The following is a 10,056-nucleotide window of genomic DNA, read 5'->3' on the forward strand; positions in this document are numbered from 1 at the left end:
ACATGATTTCAACTTTTATCTCAAGTAAAATATTTTTCTCCTTGTTCCTGGCTCCCTCCGCCCCCTTTTCATCAGAAAAGATAAAAGGTAAAAAACCAATAACGCTTACTACTTGGTGCCCGGAAGGAACTTCTCTGAGTGTGCTTGTAAGCACCCATTACATAGCTGACCCCTGAGGGTGGCATCCCTAAAACAATGGCTCCCTTACTCTATCATCGAAGGACTATATCAGTGTCCAAGAAAAAACTGAAGATAGGGACCCTTCCCAGTGGAAGATACGGCTCGACCACACACTGCTGCACTGTTGTGAACCAACAGTCTGGGAAAGGGGGAGCATGGTATCCAGTGTGCACCAGGCTCTGCTGGCTAGTTACAAACTCAGGATGTCACCGGAGTAAATTCTGTGGGACACGAAACCCGAACTAGTGACTAGGAGAAGGAGATTTACAGGAAGGGGGGGCTGCTGGGGTTAGAGGGGAGCTGAAGAGGTAAGGAGGACTGCGTGAATGCGTATGAAAGCATCAAAAAGATTCACCAACAAAAAGAAAAAAAAAAGAAAAAGAAAATAATTCATAATGTCATCAAAACACGTAAATGCTGTTAATTTTGCTAAGATTTATTTTCAGTTTTTCTTTTTTGGTAAAACGTCTTCTATCATGAAGATGGTAGTTGGGGCTGTGGCAGCCTTTCTAACCACGAGGAAAGGATCTTAAAGATAGAAGTGCATGGATAAAAAAAGCGTTGGTGTCCCAGAGACTCCTTGAAGCCACTGGATGACCAGTTAAGGAGTCAACGTGGCTGATTTTCCCCCACTCACAGTCTCCCTGCTGTCCGTCTATCAGAAGTACGATGTTGTCAGTGATGTCACTAACATCACGGAACACTTATCAAGAGCATCATTTTCTCTTTAGTTCTCCATTTGTGAAAAACTAAAGCTAGAAAGTGCATCAATGCACCAAGTTTAGTCCCCTGAAATTCCTCTCTTATATAAAACTCCATCAGACGATGTTGTTTCAAGTAACAGTAACATCAGTAACAATGTTGTTTCTGTGTGGCCAACTTTGAAGGAAAACCATTGGAAGCATTCTCCAAGTGAATGAAATGATTTTCATTATGTTGTTATTACCATAATGGGCTCACTGCAAATATTCAGTAAACGCCAGTGTCTTAGTTACGGTTCTGTTGCTGTGAGGAGACGCCATAACCAAAGCAACTCTTAGAAAATAAAGCATTTAACTGGGGGCTTGCCTACAGTTTGAGAGGGTGCGTCCATTATCACGGCGGGGAGCAGACCAGCTCGGCACTGGAGCAGTAGCTGAGAGCTTTACAGCCTGAGCCACAAGCAGCAGACAGACAGAGGGGGCAAGCGTGTGCGTGCCTGTGCGTGCGTGCGTGCGTGCGTGTGTGCGTGTGTGTGTGTGTGTGTGTGTGTTGGGGGGAGTAGGGATGTGGGCAGATACCCCATGTGGGCTTTTGAAACTTCAAAGCCCACCCCCACCAACACATTTCCCCCACTCCTCCTAATCCTTCCAAACAATTCAGTCAGGGACAAAGCATTCGAGAATATGTGACTATGAGGGGCATTCTCTCTCAAACCACCACAGGCAGCCCCTAGTCTACTGCGTTTATGGCAAAGGGGTGCATGTTTTGAATAAAGATTCCACTATCAGGCTACTGGCAGAGGATGCTCCTGCCAGGTTAGGCTTGGGTATGCTATGGGCACACCAATAACCAGGCCAAAACAAACACAGCCCATCGATCATTGTTGCCGACGCCCATCCGGGTCACTGTAGCTCTGTAGGGCTCATCTGTAGCTCTGAGATCGATAGAGACTGTCTGCCATCTTACGGGGCTCCCTCTCTGGTTTCGTGATGAGGGAGGAGACTGTGAGCCACGTGACTGCTTTTATAGACTCCGCCTGAAAGTGACCTGCACCATTCCTGCTGAGATCTCATTGGCCCAAGCAAGTTGATGGCAAGGAAGGGGACATGGTAAGAGGGAAGTAGGATGTGGAGATCTCCAGGGAGATGCTATTTCTCTCCATCATTTGCTACATATTGCTGAGATGGGGAGCAATAGAATCTGCCTCCCACTAGCCAGTCCCCTATAGCCACCATTTCCTTCCTCCATAGCAGTAAGATGTTCAATTTGTGGACAGACTGTGGCTTCCAGATGAAACCCTTGTTCCTCATTCTTCTTTGCAAGGATGTAAGGCAACACGCAATCTTTTAGTCATTAAAACCTGAGCCAAAGCAAAGATGAGGCCTGATGACCCTCCCACAGGAAGGGATACACCCTTTCTCTTCTCTCCCATCCCACATGCTGCTGGCCGAAGCTTTGATTGACATGCGGGTGACTCTTCCGAAGCTGGAAAGCATCACACTGTAGGGATGAGAAGGCGAGGGAGGTGGGGGTTCGGGGGAGGGGGAAGCGGGAGCCTGTGCTATCATTGATCCAAAGAGCAGCTCACATTTTTACCTAAGAGATAAATAGAGCGTAATTTATTCTTTTTGGTCATGGTTATTCTGAGATTTCATCAGTCCTACACAGTTCCTGCCCAAACCTATTTTTTTTAAAAAGGGACTCAGCTGGCATTAAACAATACCAGAAACAAAAAGCCAGGCTATATTTAGTAATAAATATGGCCAACTGTGGGGTTGTTCCTTGATGCCACTGATATTGATGCTCTTCAAACAGCACACCTGCTCCTACACACAAACTCAGCCAGAAAGAGGGAGAGACGCTGTCTACTGTCACAAATGATGTCTGGCTGCCAGAAGTAGGGCCACATGCCTTCTTCCACATTGTCCTGCAGACATGATTCCTGCATGTGAGTATTGATGGAAGCTAGGGCTAGTGGGTCTCTAGACAAGACCTGGACTCTGTGTATCAGGGACATTTTCCGAGAGCAGTGGATAAGCTGGGAGGCCACTTGGGGCTTTTAGCTTTGTCCTTGTGGTGGCTGACGTTCTCAACTTAACAGTGTCATATGGGAAATAGACCGTTGAGCACTCTTGAGAGGATTTTCTTTTTTTTTTTTTTTTTTTTTTTTTTTTTTTTTTTCGGAGCTGGGGACCGAACCCAGGGCCTTGTGCTTCCTAGGTAAGCGCTCTACCACTGAGCTAAATCCCCAGCCCCTTGAGAGGATTTTCTTAACTGGTCAGGTAAAATGGGGAGAAATGTGCTCTACTCGGGCAGCATATTTCATGGGGTACGTCCTGAACTAAATAAAAAGGAGAGACAGAGCAGAGAGTCGTACATGCAGGAACCCACTGCTCACGTCCCTCCTGCTGCTGCTCCCTCTTTCTGTGGACCGTGGTCTGGAGCTGGTGGCCGGACAAAACCTTTCTCCTGTAAGTCGCTTTTGTCAGCATAATTTATCACAGCAACAGGAAAAGAAACCACGACAGTTTTTGTCCTTTTGTGCTGTTATAAACTCTCCTATCTCCATGGTATTTCCCAAACTGAGGCCAAGAAGCTCTTGGGTCACGTGTCAACTGTTACATATTGCTCATGGTTGCATAGGCCACTCTGCTGGGATGGTTTGTGCAGTTACGACGAAGAACCTGGAGTGATTCTGACCAGAACCAAATACGTGGCAGCTACGTTTTATTCTCCTTCAAAACAACACGTATTTACTCTGTGTGTGTGTGTGTGTGTGTGTGTGTGTGTGTAGGTGAGATGGGTTTGTATTGGTGGTAGGTGTGTGTGTGTGTGTAGGTGTGTGTGTGTAGGTGAGATGACATAATGTAGGTGGGTATGTGTGTGTGTGTGTGTGTAGGTGAGATGACATCATGTAGGTGACACATGTGTGTGTGTGTGTGTGTAGGTGAGATGACATCATGTAGGTGACACATGTGTGTGTGTGTGTGTGTGTAGGTGAGATGACATCATGTAGGTGACGTGTGTGTGTGTGTGTGTGTGTGTGTGTGTGTGTGTGTAGGTGAGATGACATCATGTAGGTGACATGTAGGTGGTGTGTGTGTGTGTGTGTGTGTGTGTGTGTGTGTGTGTGTGTGTATGTGTTTGTGTGTGTGTGTAGGTCAGAACACATCATGCAAGTGGCATCTGTTCTCTCCTTCCTCCATGCAGGTCCTGGGGCTTGAACTCCCGAGGTCAGGCTTGGCAGCAAGCACCAGTGTGCCGTTTTCTTCCCTCAGAACAAGCCAGCATGCCCGAGATTCCTCCTACCATGAGTCATTTTGATTACAATCTCACTTTACAGAACATGACAGAGCCCCAAATTATGGTTTCCTACCAATTACAGGAAAGACTTAATTTGCTATTGCTTTTGTTTCTCTTCCCCGACTTCTATAGCTTGCAGGACAATTAGTGCACAGAAGTTAAGAACCACTGAGAACATTCAGAAACCGGTCTGTTTTTGAATCGGTTATTTACACAGCAGAGAACTGCAGCATTCACTCAGGAAACCCTTACTTAAGAGGTCAGGAGTCCACCCAGGAGGGCTGTTCAGCAATGGCTTCATGTTTCCAGAAATCTGCTGTTCCTTGCAGAACTGGACCATGGTTTGGGGCTTGAAGGCTAAGTGAACTTGGACTACTTCCTCTTTGTGCCCACGTCAAGTTTTTAAACAGAATTTTCTGCAAAGGATATGCCAACACCAGGCAAGACAGAACGATCTCTCTTTGGTTCCTGATGATTCCTGGACTTGTGCTTCACATTGTCTGACAGCCTGTAGAGGAGGAGGAGGGACACAAAGACTAGGGTGACCATTTTCAGTCTGCCACCGGCGGAGGCATAATTCATGAGCCTTGGGATCTTCCTGTGCAGTGGTTGGGCTTCACCCTCAGAGTTGTCAAACCATGACTCCAGCCAGTTCTTGGAACACTCGTTCACCAAGGCAGACTCCCGTACCCTCTGGCCATCACTCCTCCCTCTCTCCCAAGTTTTCAGTCCTAAGCAACCATTAATCTTCCTTTTGCATTTATGGCTTTACCTACTTGGGACATTTTGTGCAAATGGAGTCTGTAAAATGTGCCTCCATTCATTTAGCATGTCTTAATGGTCCGTCCCTGTTGTATATTTTATTGCTTCATTCCTTTTTATTAGCAAATATTATTTCATAGAGCCCCTAACTGAGGCTGCCTTTGTTCAGTTTTGCTTACTAGGGGCTAGACATAGTCCAAAAATGACCAACAAAAAATTCCAGAAACAAGCAATTCATGAGTTAAAATTTTATTTTATTTTTATTATTTTGTGTGTATGGGTATTTTGCCCATCTGTATGTCTGTGTACCACATATATGCATTGCTCCGAAGAGGACATATGATGTGGTCCGAAGAGGACATCAGATCTCCTAGGACTGAAGTCACAAGGAGATTGTGAGCCACCTGCTGGGTGCTGGGAATTGAACCTGGGTCCTCCAGAAGAACAGCCAGTGCTCTCAACTGCCGAGCTATCTCTCATGCGTTTAAAATTGTATATCTTCCTCATTGGGTGAGGAACTCTCATAGCATTTACTCCATCCTGCTGGGGATATGAATCCTTTCTCTCTTCTGCCTACCAATGCCGTACACACTACCCCCTCGTTAGTCAGTCATTCACCAGTTGTCTCATTGTTAGAGCAACCATCATGGTGTTACACTGTTACTGTTGTACTTAATGCTCTAAAGTGCTGCTGGTCCAGATAAGCCAAGGAGGAGCTATAACATGCAACCTCCATGAGGGAAAGATTGGTGTTCCTGACCTAATACACAAACAATTGTGAAGCGAGGTTGCTAAGACCTGTAGCAAGACAGGAAGACTATGCAGGACTGGGTACCACGCACGTTTCTAGGTATACACTGGTTATCTTAGGGTTTCTGTTGCAAAGATAAAATGCTACTACCAAAAGCAACTTTGAGAAGAAAGGGTTTATTCTGTCTTACACTTCTAGGTAACAGGGCTGTGGGGGAAGTCCAGGCAGGAACACAAGCAGGACAGGAACCTAGAGGCAGAGATAGAAGCAGAAGGCATGGAGGAACGCTGCTTACGACCTGACTTCTTTCTGTCTGTCTGTCTGTCTGCCTGTCTTCCTTCCTTCCTTTTTCTTTCTGTTTTTTCCTTCTTTCTTCCCTTCTTCCTCCCCTCTCTGTCCCTCCCTCCCTCCCTCTCTCCTTTCTTCCTTCCTTCTTCTGAAAGAATGAGAATATGACATTGGGTGGGTAGGGAGGGAGGTGGGGATCTGCCTTCTTATACCACTGAGGACCACCTAGCCAGGAGTGGCAACATCCATAGTGAGCTGGGCCCTCCCACATCAGTCATCAATCAAGAACATGCTCGATGGGCTTGTCCGTAGGCCGATCCACTGAGGCCATTTTCTCAGATGAGGTTTTCTCCTCCAAAATGATTACTTATGTCCTGGTCACATAAAGCAAGCCAGTACACTGGGGACCTTGAACTGCAGCCTCTTCAAGCTCACATTCTAGTTACCCATTGGGGTTTTAATGATTTTTTTTTTTAAAAACACCCTTGGGCTTTTAGGAATACAGTACTAGGGACATTTGTGTATATGTTTTTGTGTGAACATATGTTGCCTTTTCTCTCTGAATGCATCTTGAAAGCTATACATATTTAAGGCATATAAATGCTGTTTGTACAGGAAAAGCTCTAGTCACACCAGATAAAGACAGCCCTCAGAAAATCAGTGAGTTTTACATACATATATTGAAATATCACACTGAACACCTTTAGTACGTACAGCTGGTCTACTTCAATCTAAAAAGGGCAATCATACACAGAGAACAAATACGCACACCGCACACACACACACACACACACACACACACACACACACACACACACACACCACACACAGGGATTATTTACAGAAGTCAGTCTTCTCCCTAGCCGATCGCAGGTGACCTATCACATCATTCAGCAATGTGGTTTGCCACTCCATGAGACAGTACAATGGACAGCTTAACCCTGAACAACTCCAGTCCTCTCATCTCACAGCTTGGAGTTGAAAAGTAGAAGTTTTAAGGTTGCCCCCACTAGACAAAAGTTTAGAGCAGAAGAATTACACCAGCTGGTTCGGCAACTCTCTCCCAGGAACTAGCTGACCATTAGATTAAAATCTTAAAGAACAATCTTGAGAAACAGGAAGCTTCTCCCAGGAACTGGCTGACCATAAAGTTAAACAATCTTGAGAAACAGGAAGCTCCTCCTTGTAATTTTTCACTGGTATTCTCCACATTTTCCAAGGATGCCCTCCCTACCCCCTTGGGTTGTGGTTTCTCTTTTAAATTGCCTTCTCTTAGCTACTGGGGGTCGAACTCCTCTGACCCTTCGTGGGATACAAGTCTCGACCCCAGTGCACTGGTTCCTATCAATAAACCTCGTGTTTTTACAGCAAGGATGTTCTTATGTGAGTTCTTGGAGGGTCGAGTCATCCGGAGACTTGAGTGAGGGTCTCCCCACTCCGGGGGTCTTTCAGAGTCAAACCCCTGCTCCACCACTAGCCACAAAATCTATATGGTACTTAACTCTGTTCTTATTCTCTAACATTAAAAGGAAAATCCTACCTATCTTTTAGGGTTTGGAGAAGATAAAATACAAACACCCGTGTAAAGGACTTACCTCAGCGTGTAGAGGGTATCAGTGCTGCTCCTTGGTCTGTTCTGTGTCCTTGTTGGTTCTGGTTGGCCTAGCAAGCCATCCTGCCACAATCGTGCGGCTGTGCAGACCTACCCTCTGAGGCAAAGTGCCACCATCTGTGCGGGCTTGCCAAAGATCACCTCAGCTGGGTGGGTCATAGGAGCCTCACTTGAGTATCCAGCCATCCCTTCCAGTCAGGTGTATGTAGTTGTATATCTTAATTTGGCTTTCTCTGGGAGGGACTGGAGTATATAGGTGGGGAAGGATGAGGGAGGGGCCCCACGTACGTAGGAAGCCTTCATCCCGATGGGTGCAGACCTTCCAGGGTGTGTGCTTTAAAGTCACCTATGCTCCTGTGTATGACCTCTTCCACTGCTCTGTGGCCCAATAGGAGGAAGGGTAGGTGTCTTTTATCTTTCCCCAGGGAAAGGATTTAGCAACATATGCATACATACCTTCGAGCTATATATATGCATACCTCCCCTCCCCCCCATTACCATATGTCTTAAAGCAGAATTAGACATTGAGTGTCAATCTTGATAGAGACTCCAAAGGCCGGTACTAATTGGAGCCTTTCGCTTCCAATGTAGGTCTGCTGTCTTGGTGTCTTGGGAACACCGGTCCCAATACTGCTTCTGCAAGTTTTGGTGAAATGTTGATTTGGCTCGGCCAAGGTGAATGTGGAAAAAAGGGCGGAGTGGGATGGACAGTATAGCAGCGAGAGCAGAAGACAGACCCCATGCCCACCCTATGACCCTGAACTACCTCTTTCAGGGCCTTTCAAATCACATTAGGCTCCGGCTGTCACTGACGTGACACCCAATGTCAGAATGGCCAGCAGCAAGAGTACTTCTGTCAGCTTCAGCCCCAGGGAGTCAATGCTGTTTACCGTTCCCCCTCCAATGGGCCACCTACTCTCTATAGCCTAGGTCTTTCCCTGTCTCAGTCCTAGTAAGCCCTCTGGGCTCCCTGGATGCTAATACCAAACACAATCCAGGGTATCCTCAGGACATATGCAGCCCACGGTCTCATTTCAGACCTTGCAGTGGACTCAACTCGAGAACTTAAAAGGAAATCTCATGGTTTGAATCCCACTCTGGAAAACTAAGCGGAAGTTCAGAGGAGGGGTGTGGTTATAAAGGGGCCCATACAGGTGAGTGCACGTTCAGGTAGCCAGTGGGTGGCAGGGCAGGACCTCGACCGCAGCCTTCCTGCCTCAGCCTCACTCTTGCCTCCCAATGTGACACTCACTCGATGTTGAGGGCATTGGTTTAGGGCCACTGTAGTAGGAGAGGTCATAGTTGCTCTGCCTCCTTCCGTAAAGAGACTATGTGTGTATACCACATCTAACCTTTGTACACTTAAAAACACCTCTACCTTACTTCTGATTCCGAATGTGATGGAAATTCTGTGTGGCTACTTGGTATGTTATCCTGTTTAGGGAACTGTGATGAGAAAAAGAATTTGAGCATGGTCCATACAGATGGGGTTAACACCCAGTATTTCCCACTCATGGTTTGTAGTCCTGGGAGAGTGAGCCCACAAACACAGAGGGCTGACTGATCTGCTGTAGTCACTGCTATGATTTCTGTACCCAGGTCTCCGGGCCTGGAACTCTCAGACTGTCAAGAACCCATATCTTTACATGACGGTGTGGCTGCATGTACTTTTTTTTTTTTTTTTTTTTTTTTTTTTTTTACTATGAATGACACTTTATTCAGTCATTTTCTTTACAACTGAAACTCTGGGAATTCAGAATTAACACTTTGCCTGTGAGCTTCTTGTATACACCAGAAAAAGTTTCAATCTTGTACTCCATATTGTTCTGCTGTGCTTTGTCTAAATGAACTTTTACGAGCTGGTTCCCGTCCAGTTTCACATGGATCCCACAATTTCATGAGGGAAGACCATGTCCTCAAGGATGGCGTCGTGCACTGCTGTCAGGGTGTGGCTTCTGGGGTTTTTTTGCTTATTTTCCGTATGGCATTTCCGGGTCGGCTTGGGCAGAATCCTCCTCTGAGCAATGAAGACTGTGTGCTTCCCACTGGACTTTTTCTCCAATTCACGAACTAGCTGGACTTGAATTTTCTGGAAAGATTTAAGCTGAGGAACTGGTACAAAAATTAAGATAGCTATCCAAGAGAAGCCAGGCTCGGACTTGTCCTGCTTCTCGCCGTTGGACTTCACAGTCCTGGCGCTCAAGCTGAACATGGCTTCGTCCTTATGGATTGCCGGCTTAGAAAGAGAGTTTTGGTATTTTTAAAAGCTTAATAGTAGTGATGCCTCATCTGCGGTTAGGTTTATATGTAGGAAGTATAAATGGCTTGGAAGACAAAAAGCTTCTAACATCCAAGAGACCATGAAAGAAAAATGGTGTCATGGGTCAGTCTTTCATTAAAAAAGAAAACCAAACCAAACTGAAGATTGTAAAGTGTGGCACTAAACCCCCGTAGTGGG

At 46.1% G+C, this 10,056-nt stretch overlaps 1 pseudogene; it reads right to left on the reverse strand.

Moving 5' to 3' along the window:
* Positions 1 to 9,329: 9,329 nt before the first annotated feature.
* On the reverse strand, positions 9,330 to 9,810 carry LOC116897983 (annotated as a pseudogene).
* Positions 9,811 to 10,056: the final 246 nt, after the last annotated feature.

The sequence above is a fragment of the Rattus rattus genome, chromosome 4 (genome assembly GCF_011064425.1).
Source record: "Rattus rattus isolate New Zealand chromosome 4, Rrattus_CSIRO_v1, whole genome shotgun sequence".
In the NCBI taxonomy this organism is placed as follows: Eukaryota; Metazoa; Chordata; class Mammalia; order Rodentia; family Muridae; genus Rattus; species Rattus rattus.